This window comes from Schistocerca piceifrons, chromosome 9 (genome assembly GCF_021461385.2).
Source record: "Schistocerca piceifrons isolate TAMUIC-IGC-003096 chromosome 9, iqSchPice1.1, whole genome shotgun sequence".
Lineage (NCBI taxonomy): Eukaryota > Metazoa > Arthropoda > Insecta > Orthoptera > Acrididae > Schistocerca > Schistocerca piceifrons.
Window position 1 is genome coordinate 49,657,808 of NC_060146.1, and position 25,544 is coordinate 49,683,351.

The 25,544-nt window shown below is 43.0% G+C and overlaps 1 protein-coding gene, 1 non-coding gene and 1 pseudogene across 2 annotated transcripts in view; all 3 read right to left on the minus strand.

Moving 5' to 3' along the window:
* The window catches only part of LOC124716694, a 213,812-nt gene that overhangs the window by 173,525 nt on the left and 14,743 nt on the right, over nt 1-25,544 (minus strand). The window lies entirely within an intron of this gene.
* Nucleotides 6,207-6,264, minus strand: LOC124717556 (annotated as a pseudogene).
* On the minus strand, nt 9,288-9,362 carry Trnat-ugu. Its single transcript has one exon. It is a non-coding gene; the product is annotated as a tRNA-Thr (tRNA).

A 25,544-nucleotide genomic window follows, 5' to 3' on the forward strand; every position in this document is an offset into this window, starting at 1 on the left:
ATAATGAGGACAGAAAAGAGCAACGAACACATGGCATAAGAATTGATGCAGCGTTACTGAGACAATAATGCATCTGTTATCACGCCACGTGACGTGTTAGGTGCTACGCGTGTACTTGCAGCGCGCAACACTTACCCTACCTGCTTTATACCGTAGTCTGTCACTGTAGTCGTCGGACATAGGTTGTATGTCAGAAATGTACGAGTGGTAGTTTGGAAGTATTTAATGAAGTGCAGTGTCAACGAAGTAGAATAATCCATAAGCTTTAAAAGATTAAAAATGGCAGAAGCCACAGTAAATTTGTGACATAATGTAAGGAGAAAATGTAAATCTTAACGGCTCATTCATAGTTCCAATAAAAATAGAAAGCAGTTTATCTACTGCCTGTGTTTACACAATACGCCTTTATCTCCTCGTAGCGCTTGAAAACGAACAAGTCAACACGAAAAATAGAGTTCTTCAACCGCAGTTTACAACCTTTGGCACTGACTATTCGTAGTCCAGTTAATGATATGATACCCAATTACCACATGATTTTTGAGCAGTTTCAAAAAAAACTAGAATGAATAGGAGAATGCTGGTGATTTTTTTGTGAAAGTCAAACGCATACCATTTTTCTAGAAAAGCAGTGAACGTTTGATGGACTAAGTTTTCTTTTATTTGCCGATTTCATTTAACATTTCACTTCTACGAGGATTCTACATCTACATCTACATGGTTACTCTGTAATTCACACTTAAGTGCCTGACAGAGGGTTCATCGAACCATTTTCATGCTACGTCTCTACCATTTCACTCTCGAATGGTGCATAGGAAAAAAGCAACACCTACATCTTTCCGTTCGAGCTCTGATTTCTCTTATTTTATTATGACGATAATTTCTCGCTACGTAGGTGGGTGTCAACAAAATATTTTCGCATTCGGAAGAGAAAGTTGGTGATTGAAATTTCGTAAATAGATCTCGCCGCAAAGAAAACCGCCTTTGTTTCAGTGACTGTCACCCCAGCTCGCATATCATATCAGTGACACTCTCACCCCTATTGCGTGATAACACGAAACGAGCTGCCCTTCTTTGCACTTTTTCGATGCCCTCCGTCAATCCTACCTGGTAAGGATCCCACACCGCGCAGCAATATCCCAGCAGAGGACGGACAAGTGTAATTTAGGCTGTCTCTTTAGTGGGTTTGTCGCATCTTCTGTGTCCTGCCAACAAAGCGAAGTTATTATATATTCCCCACAATATTAACTATATGGTCTTTGCAATTTAAGTTGCTCGTAAATGCAATTCCTAGGTATTTAGTCGAATTGACAGTCTGTAGATTTTTGTGCGATTTATCGTATACCCAAAATTTATCGGATTTCTTTTAGTATCCATGTGGATGACCTCGCACTTTTCTTTGTTTAGTGTCAATTGCCACTTTTAACACCATACAGAAATTCTCTCTAGATCATTTTGTAATTGGAATTGATCGTCTGATGATTTTACTAGACGGGAAATTACAGAGTCATCTGCAACCAGTCTAAGGGGGCTGTTCAGATTATCATCTAGATCATTTATGTAAATCAGGAACAGCAGAGGGCCTATGACACTACCTTGCGGAACGCCAGATATCACTTCTGTTCTACTCGATTATTTACCATCTATCACTCCGAATGGTGACCTCTCTGAGAGAATCCAGTCACACAACTGAGACGATATTGCATATGCACGTAATTTGATTAATAGTCGCTTGTGAGGAACGGTGTCAAAACCCTTTAATACTGGCAACAATTTGTTTACAGCTCGTACAAAATAGATACGTGTTTTAAGGTTTTACTGACCTTTAAAGTAGTCACCAGCATTGTGTATAAGCCGTTGCTAGCGATGTGGAAGTCGTAGGATACTCTTAGCAGTGCCAGTTGTGTTGACAGTTCGAACGGCGCCCGACGAATTTGTAGCAGTTCTGAAGCGAACGCCGTGAAGTGTTTCCTTCAGTTTTGAAATCGAGTTGAGCTTACGAGGCCTTAAGACAGGGGAGTGCAGTGGGTGGTATAGCACTTAGCAGCCCCATCAGTCAAACGAATCAGTAACAGCTTGCACTGTGCGTGCATGAGCATTGTCCTGCAAAACGATGATCAGGTCCCGCAGAAAATGTCATCACTTCTGTCTCTAAGCTGGTCGTAAGTTGTGTTCCAAAACTAAACAGCATAAAGACAGAAGTAATGACACTTTCTGCAGGACCTGACCATCATTTTGCAGGACAATGCTGAAGCACGTACAGTGCAAGCTGTTACTGATTTGTTTGACTGATGGGGCTGCTAAGTGCTATACCACCCACTGCACTCCCCTGTCTTAAGGCCTCGTAAGCTCAACTCGATTTGTGAACTGAAGGAAACACTTCACGGCAGTCGCTTCAGAAATGCTACAAATTCGTCGGGCGCCGTTCGAACTGTCAATACAACTGGCACTGCTAAGAGTATCCTACGACTTCCACATCGCTGGAAACGGCTTATACACAATGCTGGTGACTGCTTTGAAGGTCAGTAAAACTTTAAAATTCGTATCTATTTTGTACGAGCTATAAATAAAAAGTTGCCACTATGAAAGTTCCAACCCTCGTTTTGTCCTGAAAGGTGAGGGAGTGAACATTTTTCAGTCTTTGTTCGATTTACAGGCCAACGGCCTTGCCGCAGTGGTAACGCCGTTTCCCTCGTGTTACCGAAATAAACGCTGCTGGGCTTGGCTAGCATTTGGATGGTTGACCGTACTGTCTGCCGAGCGCTGTTGGCAAGCGGGGTGCACTCAGCCCTTGTGAAGCAAATTGAGCTACTTGGCTGAGAAGTAGCGGCTCCGGTCTCGACAACACGTACGGCCGGGAGAACGGAGTGCTGACCACATGCCCCTCCGTATCCGCATCCGGTGACGCCAATAAGCCGAGGATGACACGGCGGTCGGTCAGTACCGTTGTGTATTCCGAGGCCTGTTCGGAGTTTAGTTTTAGTTCGATTTCCACGTTTATTACAGGAAATAATAGGAATAAAAAACCGAAAATCGGTTATTTCAGAAAGTGTTTGTGCAGTGTGACAAAGGAAATAAAATTTAACTTAATTTATTTCGAAACTTCCTGGCAGATTAAAACTGTGTGCCCGACCGAGACTCGAACTCGGGACCTTTGCCATTCGCGGGCAAGTGCTCTACCGTCTGAGCTACCGAAGCTCGACTCACGCCCGGTACTCACAGCTTTACTTCTGCCAGTATCTCGTCTCCTACCTTCCAAACTTTACAGAAGCTCTCCTGCGAACCATGCAGAACTAGCACTCCTGAAAGAAAGGATATTGCGGAGACATGGCTTAGCCACAGCCTGGGGGATGTTTCCAGAATGAGATACTCGCAGAAGTAAAGCTGTGAGTACCGGGCGTGAGTCGTGCTTCGGTAGCTCAGATGGTAGAGCACTTTCCCGCGAAAGGCAAAGGTCCCGAGTTCGAGTCTCGGTCGGGCACACAGTTTTAATCTGCCAGGAAGTTTCATATCAGCGCACACTCCGCTGCAGAGTGAAAATCTCATTCTGTTAATTTATTTCCTTTATCACACTGCTCAAACATAAACACACTATTATTCAAACTGTGTGCCACTACTATTAAACATAGAGATAAATCCTTCGCTATGCAACCACCTTTGGCTCACGCAGCCTAAACCTTCCACAGCCTCTCAACAACTGCCTCTGCTTGCGACTCTCTGCGCCACTGGGCATTGTCGCCCTCCAAAGAACAACCACTCACAGATACTACACACCAGTACCCTCACATACTGGAGACCACTGTATAAACACAAAAAAACTGTTTACTGGATACTAAACAGATATAAGTGGGACAATTGTTAGTGGCAAGGCATCATTTGTCCAAAATATATCTGTACTTACATAAAGATGAAGTGTCATTATTATAGTTACTATGTGGTGACAGTTTTTCCACTTAGTTGCACACTTAATATCATTTTCACGTCCATATTTCAGCTTTATAAAGTTTAGCTGCATATTTCACTATAACGATGTGCACTCGGAAATACACTGTGTTTACATACAAACACGAGGGTTATGGTCAAAGAACTTAGACGTAGCAGGTGTAAAGATGTTGCTCATACAGAAACATGTAGATTATGATCAAAGAAATTAGCCATAGGAAGTGCAAGGGTGTTGCACATATAGAAACTTAAAAAGCTATTGTAGACTGCGAGGTTTTTTGATACACATTATGAAATTTTTTGATCCACATTTTTGTCGGAGAACTTAGATCTAGGAAGTACAATGATGTTATATATATGAAATTACTAAAAGCTACTACAAATTAAAAAATGACAGCTAGAACTGTTTTGCACCACACTGTTGTCAGAGAACATGGATCTAGAAAGTACAATTATTTGTATAACATAGCTGAAAGAAAGTTTAGCGTCCTAACCGGCGGCACGTCCCGAAGATGAGCTGAAAGCAAATTACTAATTATTTTCTAGTACGGCGCCTAATAATGGTCAATGTTCCGTTAAGGCCACGCCTACTCAGGACACTAAAAGTTTAGCTTTGCAAATCATTACATACTGTACACTAATTTTAAGTCATGAACAACTGTATTTTAGTTTCGTTTACAACTTACATAGACTGTTACAGCAAGATGAACCTCAGACAATCGCTCTTTTTCCTTCGAGTCCAAGAACAGAAGAAGACCAAAAAAAGAGTTCAGTCACAGTATCTTGATTGTCCATGGAATATATTGCAACACAGTGCATTTGATTACTCTTTGGTGCCCGGCGCCAGCTATTCGTACAATAACTAGCATCACATGGCACCCACAAATTTCAAATTCATGACCACCCCAGGAGATACAGTACAGTTTCTGTCAGTGCCAGGTTAGTATTTTGCAATGTTAATCTAGTTTCATTGTTTGTTATCATTGATTATTTAATACTAATGATTGTAATTACTGTTTGTTGTAAACCTTATGGACCTCCCTGGTCGAGTTATTAGTTTTGCCAGCAACTAAAGTTGCGTACGCTCAGCCTGAAGGTACCCATGTGTGGTCAAGTGTGTCTGTATGCTTGTACTTGCACCCTCTCTTACCCCATTCGGGTTACGGGTGTACATTTTTACTGGCCATCTGCCATTTGGTACGTATCCAAATTACAGTGTCTATTAGTCCCTCAGAAGCCCCAGTAACAGTATGCCTCGATTTATTTACTCTTGTTCGATTCTCGTGTGACTTTTCTTTCAAATGACTTAGTACATTATTTCTTGTTATTGCTAGGAAGGTTAACTTGCAATGCTTATGAGTGGGCCGCTCCCATACTGGTTTCATTTGTTGGTTTCCTTAAAAATAACCTTTAAGTGCCCGTTTAAGTAATGCTGAGTACGTTAATTTTTATCAAACTTGTTTTGCTGTATGTTGTTTGGTATATGTTGACAGCCTTGTATCAGCGGTTGCTGTTCTGCTAGTCCGAGGCAGTGACGCATTTTCCTTCTGCTTCGGCAGCTCACCCGTCATCGCACGAGACCAGTGTGTGGCGTGTCACATGCGTTTCTGCAGATCTCTCGTTCCAGCCTCAAGCTGAGTAGTTTGCTGTCTTTTTTTTGGTATCGTGCGCGGTCTTAGCTTTAGGGACTTTTGAGGAAGTAATTTATTCAGCGTATCTATTATTGCAAGATCCATGTAGCGTGTGATGAAAGCCTTTGGGGAAACTGAGCACCGAGTTGTTGATTTGCTTCTAAAAAAATAAGGGTTTAACTGTCATTATCATTTTAATAGTGATTTAGAAGTCCGGCAGTTTATTTAAGTACGTAACTTGATTTATGGCTAACCGCTTTGTGGCGAATCTGTGAAGTATTACTATTTGCTCCGGTTTTTACGCTGGCCAGCTTGGCCGTATTTGTCTATATGGGGGCAGAATAATATTAAAAACTTCATGGCAGATTAAAACTGTGTACCGGATCGACACTCGAACTCGGGACCTTTGCCTGTCGCGGGCAAGTGCTCTACCAATTTTTTTTTTTTTTTTTTTTTCGATATTGGTCGTTGCGTTTCGTCTGGGCGGACATCACAAGACATCCGTTCAAGTTGATCGTTGATTCTTTGACTCAGTTTTTTTTATTACAGAGAGCACACAGCCCTCTGACCGAACACACTGAGCCACCATGCCGGCAAAAGACTTAAGACTACATAGTCGGTTACGAGGTTTGACATCATGCTAATCTTCTCTGTATCGTTCCAATTTTAGTATATGTACCGCCGAAGCGAGTACGACCAACTGAGCTACCCAAGCACGACTAACGCCGCGTCCTCACAGCTTTACTTCTGCCAGTACCTCGCCTCCTACCTTCCAAACTTTACAGAAGCTCTCCTGGTAGAGCACTTGCCCGCGAAAGGCAAAGGACCCGAGTTCGAGTCTCGGTCCGGCACACAGTTTTAATCGGCCAGAAAGTTTCATATCAGCGCACACTCCGCTGCAGAGTGGAAATCTCATTCTGGAAACACCCCCTAGGCTGTGGCTAAGCCATGTCTCCACAATATCCTTTCTTTCAGGAGTGCTAGTTCTGCAAGGTTCGCAGGAGAGCTACTGTAAAGTTTGGAAGGTAGGAGACGAGGTACTGGCAGAAGTAAAGCTGTGAGGACGGAGCGTGAGTCGTGCTTGGGTAGCTGAATTGGTAGAGCACTTGCCCGCGAAAGGCAAAGGTCCCGAGTTCGAGTCTCAGTCCGGCACACAGTTTTAATCTGCCAGGAAGTTTCATATCAGCGCACACTCCGCTGCAGAGTGGAAAACTCATTCCAGAATAATATTGTTTTATGACACCAAAGTGTCGTCATTTGCCTTAAGCTCCCTAGTATTGTTCGTAACAGAAAAAAATTAACTTGACTGTGTACCTCCTGGTGGTGAGGTGGCTAATGGACTTTGGATACCAGCATTCTACACTGAAGAGGCAAAGAAACTGGTACAACTGCCTAATATCCTATAGCGCCCCCACGTGCACGCAGAAGTGAAGCAAGACGACTTCTTTTGGACTCGAATAATGTCTGAAATAGTTCTGTAGGGAATTGACAGCATGAATCCTGCAGAGTAAGAGTACGAGGGCATGGAGATCTTTTCTGAACAGTACGTTGCAAAGCATCCCAAATAAGCTCAACAGTGTTCATGACTGGGGAGTGTGGTGGCCAGCGGAATTGTTTAAACTCAGAAGACTGTTCCTGGAACCAATTCAGGACGTGTGGGGTGACGCATTGTCCTGCTGGAATTGCCCAAGTCCGTCGGAATGCACAATGGACATGAATGGATCCAGGTGATCAGGCAGGTTGCTTACGTACGTGTCACCTGTCAGAGTCGTATCAGGGGTCCCATATCTCTCCTGCTACACACGCCCCACACCATTACAGAGCCTCTACCAGCTTGAATAGTCCCCTGCTGACATGCAGCGTCCATGGATTCATCTACATCTACATCTACATCTACATCCATACTCCGCAAGCCACGGTGTGTGGCGGAGGGCACTTTGAGTACCTCTATCGGTTCTCCCTTCTATTCCAGTCTCCTACTGTTCGTGGAAAGAAAGATCGTCGGTATGCCTCTGTGTGGGCTCTAATCTCTCTGATTTTATCCTCATGGTCTCTTCGCGAGATATACGTAGGAGGGAGCAATATACTGCTTGACTGCTCGGTGAAGGTATGTTCTAAAAACTTCCACAAAAACCCGTACCGAGCTACTGAGCGTCTCTCCTACAGAGTCTTCCACTGGAGTTTATCTATCATCTCCGTAACGCTTTCGCGATTTCTAAATGATCCTGTAACGAAGCGCGCTGCTCTCCGTTGGATCTTCTCTATCTCTTCTATCAGCCCTATCTGGTACGGATCCCACACTGCTGAGCAGTATTCAAGCAGTGGGGGAACAAGTGTACTGTAACGTACTTCCTTTGTTTTCGGACTGCATTTTCTTAGGATTCTTCCAATGAATCTCAGTCTGGCACCTGCTTTACCGACGAACAACTTTATATGATCTTCCCATTTTAAATCACTCCTAGTGCCTACTCCCAGATAATTTATGGAATTAACTGCTTCCAGTTGCTGACCTGCTATATTGTAGCTAAATGATAAAGGATCTTTCTTTCTATGTATACGCAGCACATCGCACTTGTATACATTGAGATTCAATTGCCATTCCCTGCACCATGCGTCAATTCGTTGCAGATCCTCCTGCATTTCAGTACAATTTTCCATTGTTACAACCTCTCGATATACCACACCATCATCCGCAAAGAGCCTCAGTGAACTTCAGATGCCATCCACAAGGTCATTTATGTATATTGTGAATAGCAACGGTCCCACGACACTCCCCTGCGGCACACCTGAAATCACTCTTACTTCGGAAGACTTCTCTCCATTGAAAATGACATGCTGCGTTCTGTTATCTAGGAACTCTTCAATCCAATCACACAATTGGTCTGTTAGACCATACGCTCTTACTTTGTTCATTAAACGACTGTGGGGAACTGTATCGAACGCCTTGCGGAAGTCAAGAAACACGGCATCTACCTGGGAACCCGTGTCTATGGCCCTCTGAATCTCGTGGACGAATAGCGCGAGCTGGGTTTCACAGGATCGTCTTTTTCGAAACCCATGCTGATTCCTACAGAGAAGTTGTGTCCATTCCTGTAGACGTTCATCGGCTCGATGCAATCTGAAAGGAGACTCGTCCGACCAGGCAACATGTTTCCGGTCATCAACAGTCCAACGTCTCTTTTGACGGGCCCAGGTGAGGCGTAGAACATTGTGTCGTGCAGTCATCAAGCGTACACGAGTGGGCCAACAGCTCCGAAAGCTCGTATCGATGATGTTTCGTTAAATGGTTCGCATGCTGACAATTTTTGATGGCCCAGCACTGAAATCTGCAGCAATTTGCGGATAATTTACACTTGTCACATTAAACGACTCTATTCAGTCGTCGTTGGTTCCGTTCTTGCAGGATCGTTTTCTTGCCGCAGCGATGTCGGAGATTTGATGTTTTACTGGATTCCTGACATTCAACATACACTAGTGAAATGGTCGTACGATAAAATCCCCACTTCATCGCTACCTCTGAGATGCTGTGTCCCATCGCTCGTGCGCCGATTATAGCGCCACGTTCAAACTCACTTAAATCTTGATAACAAGCCATTGTAGCAGCAGTAACCGATCTAATAACTGCGCCAGACACTTGTTGTCTTAATTATAATTATATTAATACCTTCAGTTGTTAACGGGCGTTGATGTATATCAACGGGGACAGGTGAAAATGTGTGCCCTGACCGGGACTCGAACCCGGGATCTCCTGCTTACATGGCAGACGCTCTATCCATCTGAGCCACCGCGGGCACAGAGGATAGCGCGACTGCAGGGACTATCTCGCGCACGCCTCCTGCGAGACCCACATTCTCCCCTTGTATGTCCACACACTATATTCGTAGTTTCCCACCCAACACACTCATTACTCGTGGAAGACATTCTTACCAAGTCACAGAAGGTCATGGCCGGTGTCGCCAGAGCTATATACTTATATGGATATGGTGTCTGTTCTTTCCCCTTTGGACATGTCCAAAAGAACAGACACCATACCCATATAAGAACTTGTTGTCTTATACAGGCGCTGCCCACCGCAGTGCCGTATTCGGCCTGTTAACATCTCTGTATTTCAATACGCATGCCTATACCAGTTTCTAGGGGGCTTCATTGTATGTACTTGTATCTAATTTCTTGCCTTGGTCTAGACCTGGAGCTTTCTGTTTCAGTGGGGATCTATGCATTTTAATGTCTTTTGTTTAACATTTGTTGAACTTACAATCAAGTTCTGTAGAGGGACTAGCCCACAGTTGTGATGCTAGTCGCACGGACAAAGTGCCACCACAAGTTTATTTAATCGATTAACTTTCTGGCCGGCCGCTGTGGCCCAGTGGTTCCAGACGCTTCACTCCGGAACCGCGTTGTTGCTACGGTCGCAGGTTCGAATCTTGCCTCGGGCATGGATGTGTGTGATGTCCTTAGATTAGTTAGCTTTAAGTTCAAAATGTTCAAATGTGTGTAAAATCTTATGGGACTTAACTGCTAAGGTCATCAGTCCCTAAGCTTACACGTTACTTAACCTAAATTATACTAAGGACAAACACACACACCCATGCCGGAGGGAGGACTCGAACCTCCGCCGGTAGCTTTAAGTAGTTCTAAGTCTAGGGGACTGATGACCTCAGATGTTAAGTCCCATAGTGCTTAGAGCCATTTGAACCATTAACTGTCTGTAATTGGGCCACCATTATATTGCACAGTTAACATGTTCTTCGAGTACCATTGGTAATTTATGTGTAATACAAATATCCTTATGCATTGCGGTATTAATTTAAAAACTTACTTAGTTGTATGAATTTGGCAAGAATTTTGGTAACTGATAGTTGGCTTATGATACAATTGTTATTAAATAAAAATATTTGTTTGGGAATGATGAATCACGCACCAAGTCGGACCACCCTTCGACGTGTTTTCCTTAAATTAATCTCGATCGTTGTTCTGGGTCTGACTAGAGGCACGTATGTCTCCAACGGCTCTGTCAGCTTCACGAATAGCAAGTCAAGGTGCTCCACGGTACTCCATAATTCTGTGTCGCAGAGACTTTGAGGCGTCCCATGGAAGTCTATCTAAAATATTACACCATTTATTCAACTGATATAAATGTAATGCAAACTAAGAAAGTAATGCCTGTAATGACAATCTGCCTATTGGCTTCTGTCTCGGGTTCCTCGACCGACGTTCGTCTCATGATTTTACTGACGTTTCGCCAGCACGAGCGGCTGGCTCAAAATGGTTCAAATGGCTCTGAGCACTATGCGACTTAACATCTGAGGTCATCAGTCCCCTAGAACTTAGAACTAGTTAAACCTAACTAACCTAAGGACATCACACACATCCATGCCAGAGACAGGATTCGAACATGCGACCGTAGCAGTCGCGCGGTTCCGGACTGAAGCGCCTGGAACCGCTTGGCCACAGCGGCCGGCCGAGCGGCTGGCATTGTCAAAGCTTCATCCCCTCACTTCACCACCGGCAGTGGAGGGTGAAGCTTTTAACAATGCCAGTCATTCGTGCTGGCGAAAAGTCAGTAAAATCATCAGACGAACGTAGGCAGTTTGTCAACAAGTGGCCATGAAAGCATTAACAACTTTGTAATGCCTGTAATATTATGAGTCATTTTGTCGAGTCTGAAACTACTTTGTGACAATTATTGTAAATATTCTCCATTAATGGCAGAGATAAAGAATACGATATTTCAATATATTCCATGAAAGGATGGAACTTCAAGTGTAATACACATATGCGCAAGAGTCATACTGCTCGCCCCTGTTTGTTCTGTTTTTCGCCTCTCTTTCTCTCTCGCCTGTGGTTCGCTGTATCTGTAGCTCGCTGTCTCTATGAGCTCTAAAGTTACAACATACTGCTAATTGAAAATATCTGATGTTTACTTTCAAAACTTCTCCTCCCTCCACGCGAATTTATTTCAAGATAATAATAATATTGCTGTCGATTGACCACCTGGCTTCGACTGTTTCGGTGGCGCTGAGTGCGCCGTTACGTGTACTAAAGAATATTTCACGGTTTGCGAGCTTAACTCGCAAAGGAAAATAATTCTAAGTGTTTTTATGAATTTTCCACAATCAGTTTTCAATATTAGTTAATATTTTGGATTACGAAATTTATTCAGAGATTTAACACCGCAAGACTTAGGTGAGGCTTTACCTCTGGTTTAAAATATTAGGGATTAAAAGTTAACTCAGCTCTAAGAGAGATAAATTTAGAGAAATTCTTTGCAGTTATTTCAATAATAAGCAGGTGTTTGTACCACTTTTTCTGTCTGTGTAACATTAGATTGATTTGCTGAGAAAAGTTCATGCTCTATATTATCGCTGTGTTAGTTGCAGGTTACTTTACGTAGTAATGTGTTGAAAGAGAGCGTAGCATATCCATTAGTAATAAGAAACTTTTTGCCTGCGTATTAAGATTACGTCACGCTACGTATATATAAGGTGCATTTACTCGCCCTCAAAATATGCGTGGCGCTCCAAAAACAACATTCAGAAATTAAAGTGCTACGTTACACTATCATTCCTGTGGTTTACGACCGACACCTGGGTGCGTATTAGAAACCATACGTGGCAGTCGGCAATGCCGGCACGGTAGCTCAAAGTGTTCGGTCAGAGAGCTGGCTGGATATATATATGAGACTGGTTTGATGCAGCTCTCCATGCTACTCTATCCTGTGTAAGCTTCTTCATCTCCCAGTACCTACTGCAACCTGCATCCTTCTGAATCTGCTTAGTGTATTCATCTCTTGGTCTCCCTCTACGATTTTTACCCTCCACGCTGCCCTCCAATACTAAATTTGTGATCCCTTGATGCCTCAGAACATGTCCTACCAACCGATCCCTTCTACTTGTCAAGTTGTGCCACAAGCTCCTCCCCAATTCTATTCAATAGCTTCTCATTAGTTATGTGATCTACCCATCTAATCTTCAGCATTCTTCTGTAGCACCACATTTCGAAAGCTTCTATTCTCTTCTTGTCCAAACTATTTATCGTCCACGTTTCACTTCCATACGTGGCCACACTCCATACAAATACTTTCAGAAACGACTTCCTGACACTTAAATCTACACTCGATGTTAACAAATTTCTCTTCTTCAGAAACGCTTTCCTTGCCATTGCCAGTCTATATTTTATAACTTCTCTACTTCGACCATCAACAGTTATTTTGCTCCCCAAATAGCAAACTCCTTTACTACTTTAAGTGTCTCATTTCCTAATCTAATTCCCTGAGCATCACCCGACTTAATGCGACTACATTCCATTATCCTCGTTTTGCTTTTGTTGATGTTCATCTTATATCCTCCCCGACACTGTCCATTCCGTTCAACTGCTCTTCCAAGTCCTTTGCTGTCTCTGACAGAATTACAATGTCATCGGCGAACCTCAAAGTTTTTATTTCTTCTCCATGAATTTTAATACCTACTCCGAATTTTTCTTTCGTTTCCTTTACTGCTTGCTCAGTATACAGATTGAATAGCATCAGGGAGAGGCTACAACCCTGTCTCGCTCCCTTGCCAACCACTGCTTCTCTTTCATGCCCCTCGACTCTTATAACTGCCATCTGGTTTCTGTACAAATTGTAAATAGCCTTTCGCTCCCTGTATTTTACCCCTGCGACCTTTAGAATTTGTAAGAGAGTGTTCCAGTCAACATTGTCAAAAGCTTTCTCTTACAAACGCTAGAAACGTAGGTTTGCTTTTCCTTAATCTTTCTTCTAATGTAAGTCGTAAGGTATAAAAAATAAAAATAAAAAAACTGAGTGATAAGATCAACAACGGACATGAACGGATGTCATGTGAAATCTGCTACGACGAAACACAACGAACCAAATTTCATCCCCTCATCCCCCTCTACACGTAAGTCACCGAAGTGGCGTCAACTCGAAAGACTTCAACCAGGCGAACGGTCTGCCCGACGGAAGGCCCGAGTCACACGGAATTTCCATTTTACTGTGGCAGATTGTTACGGGAGTCTTGCCATGTCTTCACTCCGGCAACCAGTGGCCACGGTATTATTTCTAATTGGTCCTTAGAGTTAAATTACGCGTTCTCCCGAAACCGGTGAGAATAACTGTGCTTCTTACACTGTTCCTGTGCCCTGAAATCCGAGTAATGTGTTTACTCTCCCGTCAAGTTTTGAAGAGTGTCGTGACGTCAGACGGATCGTGTTTTTTTTAAGTTGTAAATCAGCAGCTATTGTTTGTAACAGATACCACTACTTTGGTCCTTGATTAGCGTCTTGTGTTTTATGAATGTGGATTGCTTCTGACAGCAAATTCATGTTTCAGAAACTTCTATCCAAATAATCTGCTCTGTTTAATGCATTGTAAAGACCACATTGATGACTGACGTTTAAGAAAACGCACTGAGCAGCCGTTTGACAACAGGGCTTGTACCTCTGTGTTATTACTATCGGAGCCAGGCTCTTAAGTTAAGGAATCTGTTTATCTAATTTGTTATCCTTTTGTGACTTAGTCAACTGTAATTCGATGCTGAAGCTGTTTGTATTGTGGGGACAGTTACAGAAACTTGTTATTGTTTAATTCCAAGCTGTCATTATTGTTTATTGAATTGTCTAATTGAACTGAGTGCCTTCTAATACAGTAAATCGTGTCTTACAAGCAGATACGATTTAGAAAAGGCCTGTGCTTAATGTTCTTTCGTGTATGTGCGCTTAGGTTTTAAATTTTAAGTTCATCACTAATTGATGTTATGTAATTACTTTCGCGTTTTTTAAAAATCTCTTCACTGTTTTCAATTTTGGCTTGACGTCATGTACAAGGTTTAACAATTTACATTATAGCTGTAAGTTCATATTAGCTTGGCCAAGTGGAAACATTGTACAGGGTGTTCAAAAAGTCTCTCCGCAGTGCCGTACGATTGTTCACCTGCCCGGGTTACTTCCCTTCAAGTGGACTCTCCCAACATTCCACTTTTTCCTTTATCTCAGTCAGCGTCAGTAGTATCGTTGGTGTGTGTCGTTACGTGTTGACGTGAACGTTTAAGTTCCTTTGTTCGTTTGCTTCCCTTTCGTCATTGTTTTTAAAATGCTAACCATTTAAGAACCTGTGTTTTGAGTCGAACAAGTGTTCAAAGCTGGCGGTAAATACACAGTTTCAGTTCGTCAAACGTTTAATTCAGTTTTCCCGGAGACAACACTCCTACATCGCGATACTGTGCCAGATTTGATTAAAAGATTTCGAAGTACGGGTTCAGTGACAGATGCACCGAGAAGTGCAGTAAGAAAACTCGCCCAGGAAATCGATGCTAGTGTCGGGACGGCCCACACAGCTGTAAGAAAAAATTAGAACTTTTCCCATACAAAGTGACAGTCGTGCAAGAACTGGAAAATACTGATCATGGCAAGAGACTGCATTACCGTCAATGGTTCAAAAATTTCGTTCAACAAAATGAAAGGGATATTCTTAATGAAACGCTTTTCACTGACGAGGCGTGGTTTCATTTATCCGGGTACATGGACTCTTAAAATTATCGTATGTGGAGTACTGCAAATCCATTGTGTATTTATGAGGAATCACTTCATTCTGTGAAAATAGGAGTTTTGATTGCAATTTCTAGACGTCAGATTGTCGGCCCCATATTTTTCAACGAAGCAATAAACGCACAACGATACTGCAGTGATATTCTGTACGCATTCATAGGAGAACTTGAGTTATGTGAAATACTGTACGGTTATTTTCAACGAGATTGTGTAACCGCGCATACAGCTTGCGTTTCAATATCACTGCTTGGTGATGTTTTTGGTGAACGCATAATTTCACAGGGACTTCGGCCTGACCTAACACCACCTGACTTTTTCTCCTGGGGTGCAGCGAAAGCAAATGTCTATAAAAACGGTCCAAAAGCCATCGATGAATTGAAAACTGCAATATCCACTTTCACTGCTTCTGTTACAGAAGAAATGTTACAGCTTGTGTGGACTGTGCGGCTGGTCCCGGCGGGATTAATTTAAGGAAAACACGTAGATGGGTGGTCCGACTTGGTGCGTCATTTATCATTCCCAAACCAATATTTTTGTTTAATAACAATTCTATCATAAGCCAAAATTCTTGCCAAATTCATACAACTAAGTAAGGTTTTTAAATTAATACCGCAATGCATAAGGATATTTGTATCATACATAAATTACCAGTGGTACTCGAAGAACATGTTAACTGTGCAATATAAAGGTGGCCCAATTACAGACAGTTAATGGTTCAAACGGCTCTAAGCACTGTGGGACTTGTTGTGGATTGGCAAGACAGCCAACCTACTATGAGAGGAAGCCGAAAGACACGCGTTTTAGCTCACGCAGGCTGGCGTGAGGTCTGGAACAGGCCAAGGAAATGAGACTAACAAAAAACGTACGTAGCTGCTGGAATACTTAACTTTAATCCATAATTGGTGAACATCGCTCTTGACGGTACATGTTTTACAGAATCAATAGTAACTGGTAATGGCGCCTTGCTAGGTCTTAGCAAATGACGTAGCTGAAGGCTATGCTAACTATCGTCTCGGCAAATGAGAGCGTAATTTGTCAGTGAACCATCGCTAGCAAAGTCGGCTGTACAACTGGGGCGAGTGCTAGGAAGTCTCTCTAGACCTGCCGTGTGGCGGCGCTCGGTCTGCAATCACTGATAGTGGAGACACACGGGTCCGACGTATACTAACGGACCGCGGCCGATTTAAAGGCTACTACCTAGCAAGTGTGGTGTCTGGTGGTGACACCACAGGACTTAACATCTGAGGTCATCAGTCCCCTAGACTTAGAACTACTTAAAGCTGCCGACGGAGGTTCGAGTCCTCTCTCGGGCATGGGTGTGTGTGTTTGTCCTTAGTATAATTTAGGTTAAGTAGTGTGTAAGCTTAGGGACTGTGTTTGCACGGAATGGATCGGGATCTCTGGTCCGAATGAGCCGATAGTTGACGGCAAATGGTCATGTATTTTGCTACTTGGAGACCATATGCTGTTATTCATGGACTTAATTTTCGTATACAGCAATGCAGTTTTTATGGATTACAATGCGCAGTGTCACCGGGCTACCATTGTTCACGACTGGTTTGAAGAAGATTCTGGATAGTTCGAGTCGATGATCTGGCCTCCCAGATCGTCCGATGCGAATTCCATCCAACATTTTCATGATTATAATCGACAAGTCAGTTCGTGCAGAAAATCCTGCACCAGCAACACATTCGCAATTATGGACAGCTGTAGAGGCATCATGGTTCAACATTCCTGCAGGGGACTGACTTGTTAAGTCTATGCCACGTCCAGATGCTGCACTACCCCGTCCCAAAGGAGGTCCGACGCCATATTAGGAGGTAGCCCATCACTTGTATCGTCTCAGTGGATCTGTCTTTTATACCTGTTATCTAAAGTCTTTGAAACTCATTTGAGCTTTGACACCTTCACTCTGTAATGCCGCCCGCATCTCGTGGTCGTGCGGTAGCGTTGTCGCTTCCCACGCCCGGGTTCCCGGGTTCGATTCCCGGCGGGGTCAGGGATTTTCTCTGCCTCGTGATGGCTGGGTGTTGTGTGATGTCCTTAGGTTAGTTAGGTTTAAGTAGTTCTAAGTTCTAGGGGACTGATGACCATAGATGTTAAGTCCCATAGTGCTCAGAGCCATTTGAACCATCTGTAATGCCGCAGCTATTTACATGGCCGCAGAGTTTTGCAGTAAGTTTTATTCCGTTAGGTCAAGCTGATTTGGAGGCTGGCAATGAAGCCTCCAGCCCCGGCCGTTGTGTAGTCGGCTGCTGGCGTCATAAAGCCGTCTATCACAGTGTGCGGACCGTGAGAACTGCTCCGTCTGGAGCGTACTACGATGACTTATTCATCTCACCTAAGAAACTAAATGTGGTGTGCGTACTGTAAGACCTTCGGTACACACACCATCAGATTATTTGACTTGTCGCTCTAACGAAGTAGGCGAGTGTCAGCAATATGTCTCGTGGTCTTATCGTGGCGTGTTTATCTTCTGCCGTTAGGTCAGACGATAGAAATGCCACTTGCACGCTTAGAGTAGCAGATTGACTGTGACCAACTTTAAACGGAACTTCATTAATTTTCACACACATTTATTAAAATAATAATAATCATAAACCTTACTTAACTTGATTCTGGATGCTGTTTACAATTGACAATCTGAAGTTCCTTTGGTCTTGGTACGTTAATCTTATTCTCACATATCTCTGATACTTGACAAAGTGTCTATACATTTCTCTTCATGGCTATGTACAGGAATATGATAATCTTATTAGGCGCAGACTGAAACTTGACTATAGACTGGTACAGACAAATGCAGACTAATGCCGACTAATGCAGACAGGTACAACTGGTGCAGACAAATGCAGACTGATGCAGACTGACTAATCGGAGGTCTGTACGCTCGTTATAATACCTCGCGCGTTCATGTATCACTGCGCGAGTGCGATCCGCGAGGAGAAAAGGTTCTACGTTAGCAGCAATCTCAGTGTCTGCGTTACATATTAATACGCGGATCGGTGGAAGCAGAGTTTGGTCCGCCTCTAAGACAGCGCCATCTCGTAGTGCGGAGACGGACGATCGCTGCGCCTGCGCTGTTGTGCTTAGCGGGGCGCGCTCTATTGGGAAAGTTGTGTACGCGCTGACTACGCGAAACTATATATACAACACTAAATAACTATGATAAATATGATCTGTTTGTTTTCAAATTTGGTATAGGAACTTCTATAATTTAGAAGAACAGTGTGTAAAATACTCATGCGGATAACTTTAATAGTTTTGAAAATATAAAAAAACTATTAAAAAAGTATTTAACCGACTCTTAGTAAAGTAAATTCAGATAGGAATCACGACCGTATAAGTTTCTTTGTCATTTGAAAATACTAACAGCACTCCCAGTGCGCACAAGTTATTTTTAAAGAATTTTAATTCTAAACTTTTAATAATTTTGCTTTCGTAAGGAAAATAATCGTGTAAAAGCTGATATTTATATTTTGTGTTAGGGTGGGAGTAGATGAAAGTGACTGTGAGTGTGTATGTGGGGGCATACGTCAAATTTCAATTTTATAATGTATTCCACGATCCGTAACTAGCAAGTGTTACGTAACCAGGATGTCCTGAAAACGGTGAATCCTCCTAACTGGTGGATGGCGTATGTCAAGAAGCATTTGCTTTTGTAATAAGGCAGCCAGAAAGATAGTAGGAGGATACTTAGTCCTAAACTATATTTCAACCATAGTTTTCTTTTTATTTTCGTTTCCTTTCGTTTTGTGAAACATTTTGTGAAATTTTGCAATATGAAATGACGTAGATGCATCTGCGAATGCTGATTGGAGTAAAGCGGTTTGCGCGCGAAATTGATTATGAAAGGTTAATCTGATTGGATGATCTTTTTGATCAACCAGTGGGAGAAAAGTCTTTCCCGCGTAATTGAATGAGTTATAAGATCTGTGAGCGACGGCATTCAGTCAGTCGTGGACTCGCTGTCAGACGAGAAGGTCATGTTAAATGTGTCCTCAAAAATTATCTGTAAGATGAAGAAATGACGGTTAAATCGCGCTCGGTTTATATTGCCGTGCTAGCAGATGAAATTACGGACACTTCGGTGAAGTTTTGAGTGGTTTTGGAATGTTGGTTGCCGAATAAACCACTTGTGAAACTATCGGCCTTTATGAATAATCTGCGTGGCGTGTTAAGTATGCATGTATAGAACATTTTGGCGAGCATCTTCTTCCGAATAATCCACTGAAAAGGACCGAATGTGAACTCGTTTTGTAACAGTGTGTTGCCTGTGTGAATCTCGTAATATTTCGGGTTGGACTTGGCACATTTATTCTGTGACATAAGCTGCACGAACTAGTACTACCAACGTAAATGTGGGCTTGGTGACACAATAAATGGAAAGGACGGTAATAAAACATCAGTATCTACAAACAAACATTCTTCAATGAATGGAGGAAGCACCCACTTGCCCGTTATTAATAGACATTTACAGGCTTATCTTGTTTCTCTAGTTACGCGGCTTTGTAATCGAAAGTATGGACGCTGGTTTCCTTCAACGCTGCTTTTCTCTTCGTCCACATAGTACTACAAATGCAGAGCAACGGGTGGTGAATGGACACTATACTGAGGTAGGTGGACATTAAATAAATCGCTAAACGAGATCCGCGAACCGCGCCCCGCCGCAGTTTTTCCAGAGCCATAGTCAGTGTGTAAAATTTGTGATTACAGATTGGTTTCATGTGAATCACCGTCCGACTCTTAAACTGTTGTAACATAATGTCATCATAAATTGTATTATGAATTAAATAGCATGTTTTATCCATTCTGTGAAAGTTAAAAGTATGAATTTCTGTCTAATAAATTATTTTAAGCAAAATGTGTAAAATAATTTCAACCCAGCACCTTACAATTTCCCGCTCCTGCCACTTCAATTAACTCCAAATTACAGTAACATTAAACGATTTCAGCATAGTACTTCAGGATACGTGTTAGGACGATCGACTTAATATACAAACATAATAGTTCAGTCAATTTTCCAGAAATTTTCATAAATTATACACATAAACTTTCCCCGTGAATCAGTCTATTTGTTAGTGAAAACCAAATCAAATTCCTTAGAGTAGTTCCTGAAATTAACCTTCGCGTACAGATGGAAAAATGCTGTGGGAGACTTTAAGTTACAAGATTTACTGATACAGCGCAATAACAGCCACTTAACGTATAACATTTAGTGATACAGTGCAATACAGGCCTGAGGTCTACGGGAAGCGCCTTTGACAAGTCATCAAGACTTTCAGTGTTAGGGAAAGTCTGAGTAGAAATCAACAACGGCGGCCGAAGACTTGCGGCGTAAGAAGTTATCATCAGCCTTCCAGCGGTGTTTTCAAAGAGTGCAGAGGAGCGTAAACAGTTTCAGGATACTCTCTTGCCGTTTGGATCGAAAGTTCCGCACAAAAGGTGGAAGAATTAGCAATAACCAACGCCATGGGGATGCAGAAGGCAATGGAAACTACTGACGTAAAGATACGCAGTGCTTATCCACAGGACAGTTGGTATGTAAGTGTAAAAGTGTCAGATGATCTCTCCACTGGAAAAAGATTTCTCCCACGTTCGGATCTCCGGGAGGGCACTGCCAGTAGGGAGACATGAGAAAAAAACAATAACCGACAGAAGTCGGATAGTGGAATGTCAGAAGTTTGAACATCATAGGAAAGTTAGAAAATCTGGAAAGAGGAATGCAAAGGATGTAACTAGATGTAGTGGGTGACAATAAAATTAAATGGAAACAAGACAAGCATTTCTTGTCGGACGAGTACAGCGTAATATCAACAGCTGCAGAAAATCGTATAACGGGAGTAGGATTTATTATGAACAGAAAGATAGTAGTGTGACTTAGCGCAAGCAGTTCATTGACACTGTTGTTCTCATCAGATTCGACAGAAAACCAACACCGACTACGATAGTTTCGTTATACATACCGATGTGAAGAAGAGAGAGAGAAATGGAGCGAGGTAGTGCAATGGTAAGCACAATAGACTCGCGTTCGGTAGGACAACGGTTCAAGCCCGCATTTAGTCAACCAGATTTAGGCTTTCCGTGAATTCCCTAAGCCAGTTTAGGCAAATGTCTGGCTGATTCATTTGAGAGGGCACAGCCGATTTTCTTCCCCATCCTTCCCCTAACCTGTACTTGTACTCTGTCTCTAATGGCCTCTATGTCGACAGGATTTTAAACACTAATACCCTTCTCTTTCAAGAGATAAAGTATATGAGGAGAGTGGACAGGTGATTCAGTATGATAATCTAACGCGGAAGTAGGTGAAAGAATAGAAGAAAGTGTTACAGGAGAATATGGTCTATGAGACAGAAATGAGGAGAAAGACTACCTGAGTTCTGCAATAAATTACAGATGGTAATAGCGAGTACTCTGTTTAAGAATCAGAAAAGGGAGACGTATACCTGCAATAGGACGGGAGCTACGGGGAGAGTACAGCTGGAGAACATCACTATCAGACACAGATCCGGAAACCAGATATTAGATTGTAAGGTGAACTCAGGAGCAGGAAAGGACTCCGATCACAATTAAATCATGCTGAAGTTTAAGAGACTCCTCCGGAAGATATACCATGCGAAAGAAGTCGCATGGTGAGGTGCGTTTGTAATTATCTGACGCTGTAGATACTGCGATGGTAAACATCATCATAGTAGGCGGTTAAGTTGCTGAGCAAAGGACATCGCTGAAAAGTGCAACCACAGAAGTTTGAGAGGCAAACAAAGATTAGAAGTTATTAATTTCGATTAAACCTTGGGTAAGAGAACAAACAATTTCTGCAACTGAAATAAAAGAAGGCAACACAATACTGTTCAGGTAAATTACGGAATACAGACATATAAGTCACTTGGGAATGAAATAAATACTCTGGAGAGCCAAAGAAACTGGTATTCCTGCCCAGTATCGAGTAGGGCCCCCGCGAGGACGCAGAAAAGCCGCAACACGACGTGGCACGGCCAATAGTGCTGGAGGAACTGACACCGCAATACCTGCAGGATTGTCCACAAATCCGTAAGAGCACGAAGAGGTGCAAGGCATCCCTGATATGCTCAATATTCTTCATGTCTGGGAAACTTGGTGGCCAGCGGAAGTGTTTAAACTCAGAAGAGTGTTCCTGGAGCCACTCTGTAACAATTGCGGACGTGTGGGGTGTTGCCTGGTACTGCTGGAATTGCACAAGCCTGTCGGATTGCACAATGGACATGAATGGATGCAGGTGATCAGACAGGATGCTTAAGTACGTATCACCTGTCAGAGTCTAACCAGACATATCAGGGGTTCCATATCACTCCAACTACACACGCCCCACACCATTACAGAGCCTCCACCAGCTTTAACAGTCCCCTACTGACATGCAGGGTCCGTGGATTCATGAGGTTATCTCCATACTCGTACACGTCCATCAGCTCGATAGAGTTTGAAGCGAGACTCGGCCTACCGGGGCACATGTTTCCAGTCATCAATAGTCCAATGTCGGTGTTGACGGGCCCAGCCGAAGCGTAAAGCTTTGTGTCGTGCAGTCATCAAGGGTACTCAAGTGGGCTTTCGGCTCCGAAAGCCCATGCCGATGATGTTTCGTTGAATAGTTCGCTCACTGACACTTGTTGATGGCCCAGCATTGAAATGTGCAGCAATTTGCGTAAGGGTTGCACTTCTATCGCGTTGAACGATTCTCTTCAGGCGTCGTTGCTCCCTTCTTGCAGGATCTTTTTCCGGCCGCAGCGATGTCGGAGATTTGATGTTTTACCTGATTCCTGATATTCACAGGACACTCGTCAAATGGTCGTACGGGAAAGTCCCCACTGAATCGCTACCACAAAGATGCTGTGTCCCATCGCTCGAGCGCCGACTGCAACACCACGTTCAAACTCACTTAAATCTTGATAACCTCCCATTGTAGCAGCAGTAACCGATGTAACAACTGCGTCAGACACTTGTTGTCTTATATAGGCGTTGCCGACTGCAGCGCCGTATTATGCCAGTTGACATATCTCTGTATTTGAACACGCATGCCTACACCACTTTCTTTGTCGTGCGGGGCGGCCCCGCGGTCTAGGGCGTCTTGCCACGGTTCGCACGGCTGCACGCCGTCGGTGGTTCGAGTCCTCCCTCGGTCACGGGTGTGTGTGTTGTACTTAGCGTAAGTTACTTTAAGTTAGATTAAGTAGTGTCTAAGCTTAGGGGACCGATGACCTCAGTGGTTTGGTCCCATAGGAATTCACACACATTTGAACATTTTCTGAACCAGTTTCTTTCACGCCAGGAAGCGCAGGGAAGCTAAGGCAAAATGTGTTCTGCAAAGATCGGAAAACAAATGATATGAAAGATATAGGGAATCCAATATTAGAGATCTAGCTTTGTAGCGTTTTGGAAGATTTGCGATCAAATAAATCAACAGGGACTTATAACATTCCTTCATAGTTTATAAAATCAATGAGGTAAATGGTTAGCAAGCTGTTATGCAACTTTGTGTGTAGAATCTATACCATTAGATTTGTGAAAAAATACCTTCCGCACAATCGCAAAGACAGCTGTGGTAGATAACTATTGTGCAATCAGGTCATCGGATCACGCGACCAAGCTGCTCACTACAAACATATTCAACAGAATAGAAAAGAAAACTGAAGGCTTGTTCGATGACGATCACTTTGGTTATAGGAAAGGTAAAAGTGTGGTGTCACCGTCAGACACCACACTTGCTAGGGGGTAGCCTTTAAATCGGCCGCGGTCCGTTAGTATACGTCGGACCCGCGTGTCGCCACTATCAGACCGAGTGCCACCACACGTCAGGTCTAGAGAGACTTCCTAGCACTCGCCCCAGTTGTACAGCCGACTTTGCTAGCGATGGTTCACTGACAAATTACGCTCTCATTTGCCGAGACGATAGTTAGCATAGCCTTCAGCTACGTCATTTGCTACGACCTAGCAAGGCGCCATTATCATTTGCTATTTATCTTATGATGCCTGTACCGTCAGACCGATGTTCACCAATTATGGATTAAAGTTAAGTATTCCAGAAGCTACGTACGTTCTTTGCTACTATAACTTCCTTTACCTGTTCCAGACCTCACGCCAGCCTGCGTGAGCTTCAACGCGTGCCCTTCGGCCTCCCGTCCTAGTGGATTGGCTGTCTTGCCAGTCCACAAAAAAAAGCACCAAGAAGGCAGTAATGACGCCGCAGTTAGTGATGGATGCAAGACTTAAGAAAAGGACACGTTCGTAGGATCTGTCGAACTGGGAAAAGCGTTCGGCAAAGTAAAATGTTGCAAGATGTTCGAAATTCTGAGAAAAATAGGAGTAAGCTATAGGGAAAGACGGGTAATATACATCATGTGCAGGAATCGAGAGGGAACAAAATTCCAAGAGCAACGACTAAATAAGTGTTCGCATTAAGAAGAGTGTAAGACACGGACGTATTCTGTCACCCCCCACTATTCAATCTATACATCGAAGAAGCAATGACGGAAATAAAAGAAAGGTCAAGAGCGGAATTAATATTCAGGGTAAAAAGATATCAACGGTGATTTTGCTGTTCTCGGTGCAGGTGACGAGGAATTACGGGACATGTTGAATGGAATGGACAGTCTAATGAGTGCAGAATATCAATTGAGAGTAAACCGAAGAAAGACGAAAGTAATGAGGAGTAGCAGAAATGAGATTAGCGATAAACTCAGTATAACAATTAGGGACCACGAAGTAAAAGAAAGAGAGGTTTGGTACATTGGGAGCAAAATAACTGACGACAGATAAAGGAAGAAGTACATGGAAATAGACTATCACTAGCCAATAGGGCATTCCTGACGAAGAGTAGTCTATTTGAATCAAACATAAGTCTTAAATTGAAATTTCTGAGAATGTCCGTTTAGAACACAGCATTTTGTAATAATTAAATACGGACTGTAAGAAAACCGAAACAGAAGCATTTTATACGTGGTGCTATAGGTGAAAGTTAAAAATTAGGTTGACTAATAAGGTAAGGTGTGACGATGTTCTCCACGTAATCGAAGAGTAAGAAAACATATGGAAAACATAGATAAGAAGTAAGGAATGATGACAGGACGTGTCAAGACATGAGGGATAAACGATCACGCTGCTAGAGGCAGATATACAGGGTAAAAACCATACGGTGGGGAAGAAATTGGAATACATGCTCCAAATAAATGAGGCTCTATGGTGCAAATGTTACTCCAAGAGAGCAATTCGTGATAGCTTGCATAGAACCAATCAGAAGACTGCTGGTTATAAAAAAAGAAAAGAAGCGCTCAGAGAATGACTGGAACAATCTTAACAGAAGCCTCGTCACGTGAATGTTGGACATGCGATGGTATTAGCTAACTCAAGTTATCTGTACCGGTGTTTGTTGGGGTTGTTCAGCTGTTACAAGCTTTACTA